Genomic DNA, 16023 nt, shown 5'->3' on the forward strand with positions numbered 1-16023 from the left:
TGGGCAGGGGCAGTTGCTGTGTTTTATAGCAATTCTATCTCCTCCTTCAGGCTTCCTAGCCAACTGAGTTCATGCGTTGGGTGTGTGGGACAGACTGTGGATTCTTCTGGGGTATCATCCACACTGCTATCTATAAGTTTCCTTCCAGAGTTGACATGGGTGGTCTGAGAGTTGCTTTTGAAGTTTTCAGGATGATGGTTCGGGGGATCCACTGAGGCCTTTGGGTCTAGGGCGGCTCAAGATTGCATGACTGCTATGAAAACTGTATGGTGTGCATATGCTATTTGTATGCGAGCATTCAAACCAATTCTGAGGATGTTTTAAAGAATTTGAAGGGGAAGTTTCAATTAGGTTACTATTCTAACATGAGCTGTCAGTCAGGATTCAAACTAGATGGGAAAATATTTAGCCCACAACCAGTGTCAGTGAATCACATGTGAGCATATTTGCCTTACATCTGTAATAGACATATTGGGGGGGGGGGAATCATACAAGCAGTAATTTCTTTAGGTGATTATAAAAATCTCTCAGTAACTGACAGGTAGAAACGGGAATTTTTATTTTTCAGATGAAGAAACACAGACATGTACAAATGAATTATGGCATGAATGTCAGTCACTGCTGGTGACCGACTCTCAGGCTATGCTTATAGTAAATCTTGATTGCACAAATAACCCTTTGGACAATTATATAAAACTATTTCACAGATGTCATGACCAATTCATATAAATGTTCACCTGTGGACATAAAGAGGACTAGATTTGGCAGCTAAATTGTTGGTAAACATATGTTTCATCATTGCATGGCCAGTGACTGCCACGGATTACATTTATTATAGCTTAATGAATGTGTCTTAAGAAATACATATTTCATATTCCCTGGATATAGATGGTCTTATTAAGTTTGCTAAACTCCTAATTTATCAAAGAAATCACAAACAAACCTAAACCATAATTGCATTAATATCAATGCATATTTGCCCAGCCAGGTATGGTTTCAGCTGAAGCACAATGATATATAATGATTTTTATCATACTCCAATGTATAAATAGAAGATAATGAAGAATAGGAACATCTATACCAGGCATCCCCAAACTTCGGTCCTCCAGATGTTTTGGACTGCAATTCCCATCATCCCTGAACACTGGTCCTGTTAGCTAGGGATCATGGGAGTTGTAGGCCAAAACATCTGGAGGGCGCAGTTTGGGGATGCCTGATCTATACCAATACCCCCCTGCAAGGTAAAATGGGAGAGAATATCATAAAATGTGATAAAAGGATGAGTTAATTATCAAATCCTATTTTATATGCAAAAAAAAAGTTCATAGCTAGCAAAAGGGAAAGCCAGTAGCTTTGTGAGTACGTCTGACATAACTCTTGGTTGATAGTCAAATTAAAACAGCTGAAATTTCTTAGACTCCCCCCCCCCATACATTATGCAATATTTTTATTTTTCTCACAACTCTAGGAAAAAAGAAGCCACCTTGGGGAATTTTCTCCAAATATTCCCTACCATGTTGTTGCTGGTTTGCCACCATTTATTCCTACTATGACCCCAGATGGCAGTAGGTATGAGGAATTGTGGAGGATAAAAATGGTGGCCAGGCTGCCCTTTTCTGCAGTTCCTTCTATTACACACTCCTATCATTCAGATATAAAACCACAGGCATGGAGGGCACCTGATGACCTCATCCAAACCATCCCTTAACCATATAACAATATTTTAAAAACAGCAGATTCATAACAGGCAGTCCCTGTACATACAGTATAGGGTTGTAATGCAAATGTGATTAGTGGGTTTCATCATGTGCTCAGGAGTCCCGCATCCCATGTAAGATTACCCTTAACTTTGCTACAACCCCGTCCCACTCTTGCATTTCTTAGAACAATAATTATCAGGGGCTGCACTCTGTAGTTCTGTACAGAGTAGCTTTGATCACATGAAGGTGTTTCAGAATGAGATGATGGGGGAGATATTGCAACTAAGGATCTCTTCCTGGGAGCATTTTAACCCGAGTGCCAGCATAATATTGCATGAATGAAATGTTGAATTAGTTTTTTAGAGGAAGGTCTGCCAGTAGAAGGGGGGGGGAATCCTTCCACATCCTCATGGTTGTGAAATGTTGTAAAGAATAATACTGAATTAAGGCATCTTGATGAAGATGATAAGCTTCTGCAAGACCAACAAGAATTTTACCTGTGTTCCAAATGCCAAATTGGATGTGTTTTCATCACTTATCACTTAAAAATAAAAAAATAACCAGGGTCACAAACTTTTGATAAAAATCTGTGCTTCTGTGTGTGGCCTTATGTGTGTTCCCATTCTGCATATGACATTCGTAGCACTGGCAAATTTCAGATTTGTGATTAGTTTAACATAATCCTTTATAATGATGTTTATTGTAGCATTTTCTGAAAAAGATGGATGAGACAGGCTTTCAAATGCCAACTTTTGCTGACATTTAGTCTAGCATAGGTCATAAAATATCAAGGCAAAAGAATGTTTTTATAATTTATTTTTATATTAATAAAATGTATTATGGGTGTGGAGAAAGCTCCTGTTCCTTATGCATACCTTCAAGGTAATGTTAGTAGAATAAAGACAACTCACAAATAGCAATGATCATTCAGAATTCTTGATTTTATGAAATAAATGGTATTTGAAATAATTTAAAAGTTAAAACACCAAGGATTCAATGACTCAAGCTTCTCAAAATGTCATCATTTTTTAAAGCACATTTGTCCAAATATACTGGTGAATGAGTGGGCAACCTATCAGTCTGGGGACCATATTTCACCTCTGATCTGCTAAGCCTTATTTATGTTTATAAACTAAGCTTAAGTCTGTTTTCTTCTCATCTTTAAAAATGAAGATACAAGACAAAATTACTTGCCAAATCTTGTGCAGGACAACTATGCCCATAGAGTATAGTCTTAATACCACTTACTCCAGCCCAAGGGTCAGCAGACTTTTTCAGCAGGAGGCCGGTTCACTGTCCCTCAGACCTTGTGGGGGGATGGACTATATTTTGAAATAAAAATGATGCAAGAACACCATGAGCCCTGGTGGCTGCTTACCTGTGTCTTGCAAGCGGTAGGGGCTGGCGGCGGGGGGGACGGACGATGAGCGGTGCGCAAAAGGGCTCCAGAGAGGGGCTGCTTAAAATCGCGGCTGCTTGAGCGCTACTGCTTCTGGCACCAACAAAGCCCAGCCCCCTTCCTCCTCTAGGCAGGGCGGGGAGAAGCCAGGAGGAGGGAGGGAGGGAGGTGTCGCCGCTGCCGCCCATGTGAGGGAGAGGGAAAGAACGTGCATGCTGGCGATCCACACGGCGATTCCCGGACCGTCTGCGGGCCGGATCCAGAAGGTAATTGGGCCAGATCTGGCCCGTGGGCCTTAGTTTGCCAACCCATGCTCCAGCCAATTTTCATTGACTACTTCTGTCTGCTATATGAATGAGTGGGAGTGGTACCTTGAGATACCTTTGAGAATGAACTCAGGTTCCTTAACAACTTTTTTCATGATGAATTTATATTTTCATGTGAGAGCTTTCACAGATAACTAACCGCTTTCCCACTGAAAGCTGCAACATTAAGATGGAAAGGCAATGGCAAGGTCTGTCACAATATGAAGAAAGCTTTAAACAACCCAGTAAAATATGTGACAGTTGAAAGCCACCACATGAATATGGCTTCCTGAATCCTTATTCACTTGATTATATGAAAAGCGAGGAAGGGCTCTGTTAGCACAACTCATTTTCAAGCATTCAGCGTACTAGATTAAGAGGTGAGGAATCAGGCTACTCTCCCTTCTTTTTGAGCAGAAGATGCGCTGACTGACTGTATCCAGACTGCAAGCCTTGTATCGTTTAAATATGTCGGTCCCATCTCTTTGAATGGGCTTGGCAACCTGTCTCAGTTACCTGTGTTACTGACAGCGTGATACATTGCCGGTGCCAATATAGCAATACTAGCAGCGATAATACTGTGATCTCAAACCTAATAGGCCACAGTTGGTGGTGCCACAGTTTCCATTGCTGGTAGGGTGTGTGTGTTCCCATGTAACATTCAACAACTGCACACAAATAGTTGAGCTGTAAACTCATAATTACAGGTAGCATTCAATGAGTGTATAGTCTCAGTTGAGCTGCACAGCTGAACAAATGTATAGTCTTTCACAGAAACCTTGTGCACATGTAGAGACAGCTTGTATCTGTGTTCAGCCCTTGTGTATCTTCTTCCAAGTTATTCCTGTTGCCAAATGTTCAGCACCAGCTACAGCACTCTTCATCCTTCCGCACTACTCTTATTGTGATTGTATCATTTGTGTCCTGTTATTCTAGTGCTGATGCACCACCCAGGGTGTCGGCTCAAAAACAGCAGATTTAGAGAACATTTGCAAAACACATGCAAAAGTACTATCCACCACGTAAAGGTAAAGGGACCCCTGACCGTTAGGTCCAGTCACGGATGACTCTGGAGTTGCAACGCTCATCTCGCTTTGTTGGCCGAGGGAGCCGGCGTACAGCTTCTGGGTCATGTGGCCAGCATGACTAAGCCATTTCTGGCAAACCAGAGCAGCACACGGAAACGCCGTTTACCTTCCCGCTGTAGCGGTCCCTATTTATCTACTTGCACTTTGACATGCTTTAGAACTGCTAGGTTGGCAGGAGCAGGGACCGAGCAACGGGAGCTCACCCCGTCGCAGGGATTCGAACCGCCGACCTTCTGATCGGCAAGCCCTAGGCTCTGACGTTTAGACCACAGCGCCACCCGCGTCACCACATATTGTGCTCTAAATTGTTTGCTTTATTTTGGACTGAGTTTGCTTCTTCTTTCTTTTCCATGCCCACCTATGCACATACAGGGTTGCATGTGAACCTTGTCTTGCATTAAAGAGTAAGGTTTTGTCTGCACTAACTGATGTGCTAAGTTTAAAATTATCAAGTTGTTATGTGATAGCTTCAAATATGTACAAAAAAATAACTTCAGTTTTGAGGTGTGCTGAACAAAGCCTGCTTTTTAATGCAGTCTCATCAAGGGAAGGAAGCAATAAATAAATAAATAAATGATAGATTTAATAAAGAAAGTCCATGGAAAATCACTTATCAGCAACTACTTTTTTGTGGCTCAGCTACAGAAGTAAGAGAATAAATTTTGTGATACAACCAAGACTTGAAATAATTTTCATCGTTACTTCATTGAACAGTAATCAATGGGACAATGTGTTCATTAAAAGATAGACATCTAATATGTATAGCATGCTAACAAAAATATATAGAAATGAAAGATAGTTGGCTTTCAGAATGATGTATCTCACCAACGTTTTTCAGCAATTGGCCAAGAGATTGAGTTTGAAAGAAGACATGCCTTAAGATTTGGGGTGGACAGATTTCATTTTTTTTACATGATTTCCTCTTCCATAGTGGAAGCTGCTCACACTGCCCAGCCAACCTTAGTCTTACTCAGCCTCCCATCTGCCTGCCTGCCTTTTTAAAGCCAGCTGAACTTCCTTCTGTTTAAGTTTGGTATTGCCCTTGTGCATAAAGGAGGGTGGAGAAAAAAACCAAAAAACTAGAATTAGCTGTCCTCGCTCTCATTGACTCTGTCTCTACCTGCTGTTGGTCTCTTAGCCTTCTGCCCTACCAGCCCCAATGCGCAGCAGACACCACTGCTCTTGCATGTCATGACCCTGACTTGAGCAGTAGCTTGGACAATACAGTGGTGCCTCGCAAGACAAATTTAATTCGTCCCGCGAGTCGCTTCGTATAGCGAAAAATTCGTTTTGCAAAGCGGCTCCCATAGGAATGCATTGAAGTGCAATTTCCCATAGGGTGCCTCACAAGAGGGGAAAAAATTGTCTTGCGAGGCACCCTATGGGACGAAAAAATCATCTTGCGAAGCGCGCCATAGGAAACTTAGTCTTGCGAGTCTCTATTGAAATTGCAAAACACTTTTGCGAGTTTTTCGTCTTATGAGGCATTCGTCTAGCGAGGTACCACTGTACAGTGTTTTTCATATGGTGCATTTTTATATACCATTCATATTTTATCTATTGTAGCATTGTAGCAGCAGCGGGGCTGGGCAATACCCTATGGTGGTGGGTAAGACACTGACCACTATTTCACATCCTTCTCCACGCACTTAAACAATGCAGTTGCAAGGCATTAAATCATAGCCTGTGTGAATTCAAGCAATTGCTTCTTCTTTTCTTTTTTGCTATAGGTGTTGATTTTTGGAGAGGGGTTGCAATTTTTTTTGTGATGGACTTCCATGCAAAACAAGTTTCTCAAAATGCATTAAGCAACTCCTACACCCAGGATTTGAACAAGTAGGAAAAGACATCATGGTGGAAATAACAGTTGTGTGACTATACATCAGCAGCTTTGAGAGAACTGCCACATATCCAAGCTTCTGATTACCTAAATATCTTTATAGCTTACAGGCCATTTTGATACTTCAGCTTGTACTATGCAGGAATAAGGTAATTTGCACTCTCTTGCTGCATAATTAAATGGCTGACTCATTCTTGGTGAAAATGTATTTCTCTCTCTCCAAAACAAAGAATCCTATTTTCATTCACTCATAGCAGAAGTTTAATAGTGCTTCATTGTGTAAAGCAATAAAAAAACTAATAAAGTAAAAAATCATAGCAACCAACTGATTTTTCCACATTCATATCAGAGGCATTTGAAAAAGCTCTTTAATGATCCTATTCTGTTGCTGAGAGACGTGGTGTTAGGCTTTGTGAGACACACACACACACACACACACAACCTAAAGCTATCATAAAGAAAGTCTTCAACCAGTGTCTGGATTCTGACTCAGAGGATTAGTAATGGGATATGAAACCTTTTGGCCTATAGGTTACCACTGTGAATCCAGAAAGTCATAGGTGAATCTATTTACCTCCAACAAAATTGACAATTTTTGAAGAGTTTATATGAGAAAGTTCTAAAAGTAACACAAAAACAACCTGAATTATAGGGTCACAGTTGTGGCCCAATGTTAAGAATGAGTCGGCTGAATCACATCCTGCCATTATAATGAGAAACCAGGGGGCAGATTTTCTATGGCTTACAGTTAAAAAGTGGATCAGTGGACTGATTCAAAACTTGACAGTGTCAGAGTGGAAAGTTTGAGGATAGTTGCCACATTTGGGACGGAAAGGATAAAAAGCAGCTTATTCTGAATATGTGATGAGTGGCTTCGTGAAGTTGACAGGAGGTGTGTATTTTTCTTCCATCTAATGATGTGGTGGCTTTGGGGAAAATATTTCTCCATTTGTACTGTGACAAACCGAATTATTTGTTGTGTTAGGTCAATGAAAATGTTTAAAACGTGTAGAATTCAATGCCACATTGTTACCAATGTTCTGTCTGCGCAAGCATTGCTGCTTGCCAGATGGAATGATCCCCCCCCCAACGCTGTTCTGTGTGTGCTTTTGACACACACACACACACACACACACACACACACACACACACACACACACGTCAATTGTGGGGCAGCAGGATGAGAGGGGGAAAGCCCTATGCTGCAAACAGAAGTCCTTGTGCAGGGCTTCACCTGACAGGGTTTCTGAGGTGAATTCTACCCCATATACTGTACAGTATTCCCTCGACTTACGAAGTACTCAACTTACGAAATTCCGAGTTACGAATGAAAAAAATGGCCGCACGCTTACGGTTTTTTGTTTTGTTTTTTTACATCCGAAAGGAAAACCATTGTGGTTTAGATGGGGTTTTTTTTTCTACTCATGAATTTTAGATGCGGTTTACTCAATTTTTCCTGTTTCCAATGCATTCCTATGGGAAACCGCTTTTTTCGACTTACAAACTTTTCGACCTACGAATGTGCATTCGGAACAGATTAAATTCGTAAGTCGAGGGACCACTGTATATTCCTGCGTATAAGACTACTTTTTAACACAGGAAAATCTTCTCAAAAGTCACGGGTCGTCTTATACGCCGGGTCGTATTTCTTATACAGCGAGTATATCCCAAACTCTATATTTTAACTGGAAAAGTTGGGGGGTCATCTTATACGCCCAGTCGTCTTATACGCCGGAATATATGGTGTATATTGGTCAAATGTTGACTGAGTGTGGGTTACAGTATCAGGAGGAAAATTGCAAAATGTGCATGGGGCTGGTAAGGGCGGGGGAAGAAGATGAGAAATATAGGAAAATATATTTATTAATATTATTATATTTATACTCCATCTTTATTCAAAGGACCTCAAGGATTACAAGTACATGGTTTTTCTCCTCCGCATGTTATCCTAAAAAACAAAACAAAAAAACCACCCTGTTCTATTTAGGCCACCAGCTGCCCCAGATTCCCAGTTACAGAAGCTGAAATATAAGGCAAAATGTGGAGACGCTCTTCTGTCCAATTGTATTGTGAGAATCAAGCCTGCCAATATTCTGCGCTCAGCCACTGAATGAAGTGACAGTTGCTGGAAACAGCAAGAGGGAAGAGTCCCACAGGCCAGAATGCCAACTTGAATAAAATATGGGGGGTGGGGTGGCAGGTAATTCCCACCCTGGATAATCAACCACAACACACAGACACACGATTTGAATGGCAGTGCCCATGTTTTTTGGGGGGAGGGAGCTGGCCCTCTCAAATATTTTATGGGTGGCGGGGAACCTCAGCCCCTAGGAGTTGGCTGCTATGCCCACAGGCATCTGGTTGGCCACTGTGAGAATAAGACACTGGAGCAGATGGTTAATTGGCCTGATCCAGCAGGCTCCTCTTATGCTAGATTGTGTATTAGTTAATCCTATGGTCAGGCGTTCTAGGAGACAGAAAAGACTGAGGCTTATCCACAATTACATTTTGCTTTGCTCTTTCCAGGCACTGTTCTGTGCTTAAAAGCTCCCTCCCTGCCCATGTGTGTATTTTTAACATACCCCCCCCCCCAGGTTTCCCTGTGAAAGCCCGCTTTTTACCACTCAATCAGAGCAAATGTCCATTCAGGTTTTCCACAAATTGCCATTTGCCCTTCTTGAGCTTTAAAGAGTGGGCTTTCTTGGGGAAAGCTCTGGAGCAAAAAAAAAAAAAGGTGTTTATAAATGAAGGTATGAAACAGAGACCTGGAAAAAGCAGAGGAAAAGTAAGTGTGGATAAGCTCTGAATGATAGTATAGTTTAAATTGGATCTTCCTCCAGGTCAGAGCTGAGGAAACACACCAGGCAGATATTTGGACCTCTACTGGTTAATGCTGTACAAGAAGCAAGGCTAATTATTGCCTGGTGTTGCCCTTGTTCTGTAGCTAAATGAATACCTTCATTTAAATGGTGTATGATCAGACTGGGTGTATACTAATTCATTTCAAAGTGAAATTATTTAAGCTTTAACAATCATTTGGCTCATGCAGACAATGTTATTGCAGATTGTTCTGTAGCTTTCTAACAAGAGCTGTCAGACTGACTGGCGGAGCCTTACTGTTTCCTAGTTATAAAATGGATCATTTGGTTTCTGCCAAATCTTTTTTTCAAGCCTGACTGATTCTTTTCTGTTACTTAAGACAGAAGCAAAAGGAGAAGGCAGAAAGAAAAGTGTTTGCAAGCCAGCAAGGCAGAATTGTAATACTATTACTTCCAAATTAGCTTCTAGGTACACATTAATAAAATTAGCACTAATTTACATTAAAACTTTGCAACCATGAAAAGTATTAATCACATCTATTGATCTTTTCCTGGTTTAAATGGAAAAAGAAATGGCATTAATTAAACTTAACCCCGTTACCAGGGATACTGCTATATAGTAAAAAAAAGAATTAGAGCAAGAGCCCAGAGACCTGCTTCCAAGAATGCCCCCCCTCTCTCTGTGTGTGTGTTTGTGTGTGTGTGTGAGAGAGAGAGAGAGAGAGATAGAGAGAGAGAGAATGAAAATTAATTAGCATGTTAGTGAATTTATCCTAATCATAATTTCTCCTAATCATATAGTTTGAAGAGACCTCAGGGGTTCTCTAGTCCAACCCCTGCAATGCAGGAATGATTCTATGCAATTCTGCCTCATGCACACATTTTTTTTTTAAACAAAGCAGTGTCCTCTAAAATGATCTAAGACAGGGGTCCCCAGACTATGGCCCACGGGCCAGATGCGGCCCAATTGGCCTCCCAATCCGGCCCGCGGCGACCCCTGCCGCCCGCCGCTGCCCGCTCTTACGGCGCGCAGCACGGCGGTGCTCTTCCAGGTCGGAAAAAAACGCCGAAAATTGTTTGTGTGCATGTGTATGGGCCTCTCCCAACCCAGGAGAGGTCATTTCCGGTGCACTTCCAGGTCGGGGGAGGCCCATATGCATGCACACAAATGATTTCCGGCGCTTTTTCTGACCTGGAAGTGCGCCACCGCGCCAATAAGTGTGTGTGCGCATGCGCACGGGCGTGCACTGGCGTGCACTCCCCCGCCCTCTGGCCTGCCACGCGATCGGTGCGGCGGGCACCGGCCCAAAGCCGGGTAAGTCTGGGGACCCCTGATCTAAGATGATGCATTTTGTATGCCATTTTCACTAAATATATGCATTTTTATACACACACTAGCTGGCCCTGCCACGCATTGCTGTGGGTTATTTGTGTGATTCCCCCTACCCTGTGCCGATCCATGACGTATCCCTGTGATTCCCCCAATCTGCCCCTCACCCCCCCGCTTACCCCTGTGATTCCCCCCTCATCCCCCTCCCTCATCCCCCTCCCTCATCCCCCTCCCTCATCCCCGTGAATACCCCAACTCTGTCCTGATCTATGACCTATTATGCCCCCTCTGTCAAGCCTCCGCTTAAAGACCTCCAAAGAAGGAGACTCCACCACACTCCTTGGCAGCAAATTCCACTGCCGAACAGCTCTTACTGTCAGGAAGTTCTTGCTAATGTTTAGGTGGAATCTTCTTTCTTGTAGCTTGAATCCATTGTTCCGTGTCCGCTTCTCTGGAGCAGCAGAAAACAACCTTTCACCCTCTTCTATATGACATCCTTTTATAAATTTGAACATGGTTATCATATCACCCCTTACTTAACCTTCTCTTCTCCAGGTAATGTTTTTATAATGGTGTGTGGGGGGGGGGGTTGTAAGGGTATGTATATATATAAGGGTATATATATACCGAGAGAGAGAGGGGGGGGGTTCCTCTAAATCCTGGATCTTTTCCCCTTGGATTGCAGGATAAATATTTGTAGCATATTTGAATTGTCTCTGCTTTAAACAGGCAGAGTGTATACTAATGGCACGACTGTTTCTTCATCTGCTAGTAATGCTGGCATCACCCGCACTTGCTAAAAATGGAGAGATACCAATATCAACACGAGGAAGGGGTTAGCTTTGTGATAAATCACTAATTAATTTTGTCAGCTTTTAAATATTTTGACTCGGTTAAACATAATATATGTATATAATGTGTACTTGGAGCCAACCTCCTCCTCTTTTCACTTCTAAATATCTCTCCCCTCCTGTCACCCATACGCCCCCAAGGCAGGTTTCCATATGTATTCTATGTCCCTGGTTCCAGGAGGAAAAATGCTTCCTCGTAATGAAACCTTTTAGAGCAGCCTTCAACCATTTAATATTTTGGACCACAGTTTGCATTGGTCCCAGGCTGCATTTCTATTGGCCCATGTGATGGGAGCTCTAGCCCAAAACATCTGGAGGACACCAGGTTGGAGAAAACGCTGGGTTATTGTCATTAACTCCACAGTGTGCAAAGTATTTCCATCCATGTGCCCATGGAGAGAGAAAAAAACATGATACATGACATGATTGGATCCCCACATTTACCACATAAATAAGTTTACTGTATCTCTATCCATATTCATAAGACTACTATATTCAGATTGGTAAGACACTGAGCAATCATCTTAGAATGTAATGGTTAGCTAAGCAACATTGTTCTATCTTTTTATGCTAATGCTAACTGCAATTCTCCTTTGAATCCCTTGAAACTCTTGAATCTTTAATACATATATTAAATTAGAAATCTAGACTTGTATAACATAGCTTTACTTAGCAGATCCTATCCTCCATGCAGCTGTTCTTCCTAATGCTATTGAATTGCTTGAAGGGGAGCTTAGTTATGTCTCTTTCACTTTTATGATACTGTTTATTTGAATTGCCCATTTTAGAATATGGATGGTGATGACTCTATGTGTTTAAAATCAGAAAAGGCATCCCTCAGTGGCCCTAGTGGTGGAAACAAGAGAGCCTGTTTGTCAGGTACAGTGGTACCTCGGTTTACAAACATAATTGGTTCCGGAAGTCTGTACTTAACCTGAAGCAAACTTTCCCATTGAAAGTAATGGAAAGTGGATTAATCCGTTCCAGATGGGTCCGTGGAGTACTTAAACTGAAAATACTCAAACCGAGGCATACTTAAACCGAGGTATGACTGTACCCTGAGAGGAAAATTGAGGGCATCTGTTGCAAAACAGGGTCAGGACTGCAATACCTAAAGCACCATGAGTGATCGAAGAAGAAGAAGAAGAAGAAGAAGAAGAAGAAGAAGAAGAAGAAGAAGAAGAAGAAGAAGAAGAAGAAGACGACTGAAGAGGTCCAGGAGGTGGCAACACAAGAACAAGCCTTTTCTGTGGTGGCTCCTGGCTTGTGGAATGTTCTCCCTAAGGAGGCTCGCCTGGTGCCGTCATTACACATTTTTAAGCTCCAGGCAAAAGCATTCATCTTCTCCCAGGCCTTTAGTTAATTCAACAATCTATGACATTTTTAACTGGGGGTATTGTTTTTGTTTGTTACTTTGGTGTGTATATATTCTGAAGTTTTTATTTAAAGGATTTCCTTTCCAGGATGAACGAAACCTTGCCTGTTTACTGTCCTGTGTTCAGTAGGGGTCACTCCCAGGTAACCATATATAGGACTGCAGCTTCAGTTATGTTAGCAATTTCCCAAGATATGAAAAGGGAATGTTGTTATTAATAAGATGTTAGTTACATTGATATCCATTCAGGCCTCATAAAATGTATAATGAGAACTTGTGACCCCTATTGATGATAATGAAGGTGATTGAGAGAGCAAACAAAGTTAATGGACGATGCAGTTGTTCTTCAGAAGATGTATTGATTGCAGCCTTTCCTGACTATGCACAAGAAGCTAGATTGCAGGAGGCTTTGTCACTAATGTTGACAAAAGCAGTATTTCAGCAACAGAAATAACAGTGGGCTAAAAATTGCTCCATAACTTTCCTGTTCATTTGTCCTCAACAAAATTGGAGGACAACTTGAGGAGTGAGAAATCTTCAAAGAAATTTGCAAGGGGGTTATACTCACCCTTTTTTTGTATAGGGTGGCCTAGGAGCCTTTAGTTGAACCCTAGGCTATCTACACAGGGTCCAAGCTTCCTGGAGTCACTCCAGGAAGTGCTCAGACCCTCCATGCATAGAGCCTTACACTGCTCTGTCTGTGTGTGTTTTAGGACTAGACCCCTTGGTCATATCAGGTGAATAACTCTCTTTAGGACCATATTTGGTCTTCTCCTCAATGGCAAAAGAAAGGTCAATCAAAAAGGTTCAGCCCAGCACTAAACAGAACAAAAATTAGCAAATGGTAGCTTTTGTTGTATATATTTGTTGCTGTGTTTTCTTATATTTTGTAGTCTGCTCTTAGTGCCATTGATGAGTAAAAAGAGGATACACATTTTATAACATACGTTAACTTGCGTTGTTATTTCCTCTTCTACCCACTGCTTCATGTTTCATTGCATTATTCAGTTTGGAAGGGATAAGTGCAGCATATAACAATCATAAATAACACTGTAGTAAACCAGATTTGTTTCCAGTAATTAACAAATTCATGGCCACTTGCCATATCCGGAATGAAACCACAGCCATCTGTCATACTTCAGTGGGAAAATGTCTGCTAAACCTAGTCTATAGCCTTGTTTGTCTATGAAATTTCTTTTCAAGATTTGTCCATGATATTCTAGTCATAAGTTGTGCTTTAGACCTGTTTTACATGTTCCAACCACTTAAATTTTCCACATAGATTCAGCACTTTACTCCAGTAATTATAAGTATACTTAGTGACATCTTTCAAATAACACAGGTGTTACCTGCGGAGGAGAATGGGTGTCAAATTTCTACCCTCTAGGAATCATTTCACAATATCTTGTCTACTGGGGAACCCCTGACCATTTGCAAAAAAAAAAAAGACCTCTGAATATTGCAGAGAATTCCGGGGCATGTTCTAGGTTGCATAGTACATTCATGTGGAGTACTGCCAAGTCCACCATTGCCATGCCTCTCTAGATCAATAGTAGCAAGCAGCCTTTAAGAAAAGCTTCTCCATCATTACTGATCGTAACTTTGGAAACTCAGATGAATTTCCAAAGAACCCCAGAGTTCCTCTGAACACAGTTTGAAGAAAACCATTGACCTTTACTGGACTTACGGTCTGATTCTGCAAAGTGCATTCTTAAGTCTCTCTAACTGAAATCAATGGGATTTACAAGTACTTAACTTTAACTGGATCATGCCCTTGGTGGGATGACACAATATTTAGATTGGCTAAATCCTACTAACTTAAAAAATACTTAATCATCATCAACTCAGGCCTTTTCTTCAAATTCTAATAGCAGCACTTTACAGGAAAATCATCTCATTGATTTGTACAGCAATATTATGCCATTCAGTCTCTCGAAATCGGATTATTCTTTATAGTGTTAAAAGTCATGGCAAGTTGGTCTTCTATTTACAAATGTAATTTAGTCTCATGAGAAAGTAATCTTGTTAAAATATTGTCAGGCTAATTGAAATTGATTTGTGTTTACTAAACATAGTGGTTGCTAATCAAATATCAGGCTTAGAAGCTTTGGAGGTACGTTTGATAGATTCTTGTTAGTCTTATACTTAATGAATCAGTGAGTCAAATCTATTGAGAGATAAATGCAGTAGAGCTTCTTCAAGGCTTAGCAGTTTTTTCTCTCTCTTTCAAAATGGATAAGACTAAAGTGTCAATAGTTTGCCTTCTGTGAGATGTTACGCTTTGCAAAAGATGAGATAGTCATGAACTCTGGATTACTTCTGCATGTATTATTTGTCAATAGCTCACATTTACTTTTCCAGCTGCTTAATTACTTTGCTGTTCTGCCGCTCTGTACTACTAAAAACTATATTCACAAAACCATAATTTAAATTTTGTGTTCTGAATATGCATGAGGACAACATTGTCAGTTGAGCCCAAATAAGTCATGCGTAGCTTTGGTCTGGTATCTCTCTGTCTTTTGTATTTAGCAGCAAAGTTTCTATTTTCCACTATCAACAACATTGATGTGTCTATTTTCTGCATTTTTGTAACATGTATTGCTGTGCTATAAGAAAGGGTTGTAGAGGTGGGAGTTCAAAACTCTCTTTAACTAGTAAGTATATTGTGTGATCTCAGGTGACTCATTTTCTCTTAGTCTAACCTACGTCACAGGTTGTGAAAATCAGTTACCTCATATACACTGCCGTGACTTACTTTGAGGAATGACAGTATACAAATTAAACAAATAAAATTATGGAATACACTTTTCAGTATTCAAAATTGTAACAGTCATTCTTCTGTAAACATAAAGTAGAATCGTTGTAACTTTTGTTACCTAGGGTAGTATTCAACTCAGATAAGACCCCTTGAAGTTAATAGACCTAACAGTCATGTTCTTTCATTTCAATGGTTCTACTCTGAGTAAAAGTTGAATACCATAACTAGGTTGTTTTTTAAAACGTTTTGATATTCATTAATATTGCAATTCATGAGCTGTTAAGGTTTAAAAACAATGAAAAGTATTTTAGCATCTGAAAAGGCTGTTTTATTGTGGAACTAACTTACACTATTACACTTTCTTTAGTCTTTAAGTGCCACATCCTTCTTATTCTGGGTTGGGGGTGGGCGAGGTTGGATTAGATGGAAGTGGCCCTCTGTTGAACATTCCCATCTGAGCTGACCATCTGCTGGCCACCACTACCAAACTGATGCAAGCATGAGTTTTTTATGCAGCCTTCAGCCTTGCCAAATGTGCCGGTGGGAGTGCCGTTGAAT

The 16023-nt window shown here is 41.0% G+C and overlaps 1 protein-coding gene across 1 annotated transcript in view; it reads left to right on the forward strand.

Annotated features, from left to right (window-relative positions):
- The window catches only part of LRP1B (LDL receptor related protein 1B), a 743096-nt gene that overhangs the window by 495160 nt on the left and 231913 nt on the right, over window positions 1-16023 (forward strand). The window lies entirely within an intron of this gene.

The sequence above is a fragment of the Zootoca vivipara genome, chromosome 1 (assembly GCF_965207765.1).
Source record: "Zootoca vivipara chromosome 1, rZooViv2.hap1.1, whole genome shotgun sequence".
Taxonomy (NCBI): Eukaryota; Metazoa; Chordata; class Lepidosauria; order Squamata; family Lacertidae; genus Zootoca; species Zootoca vivipara.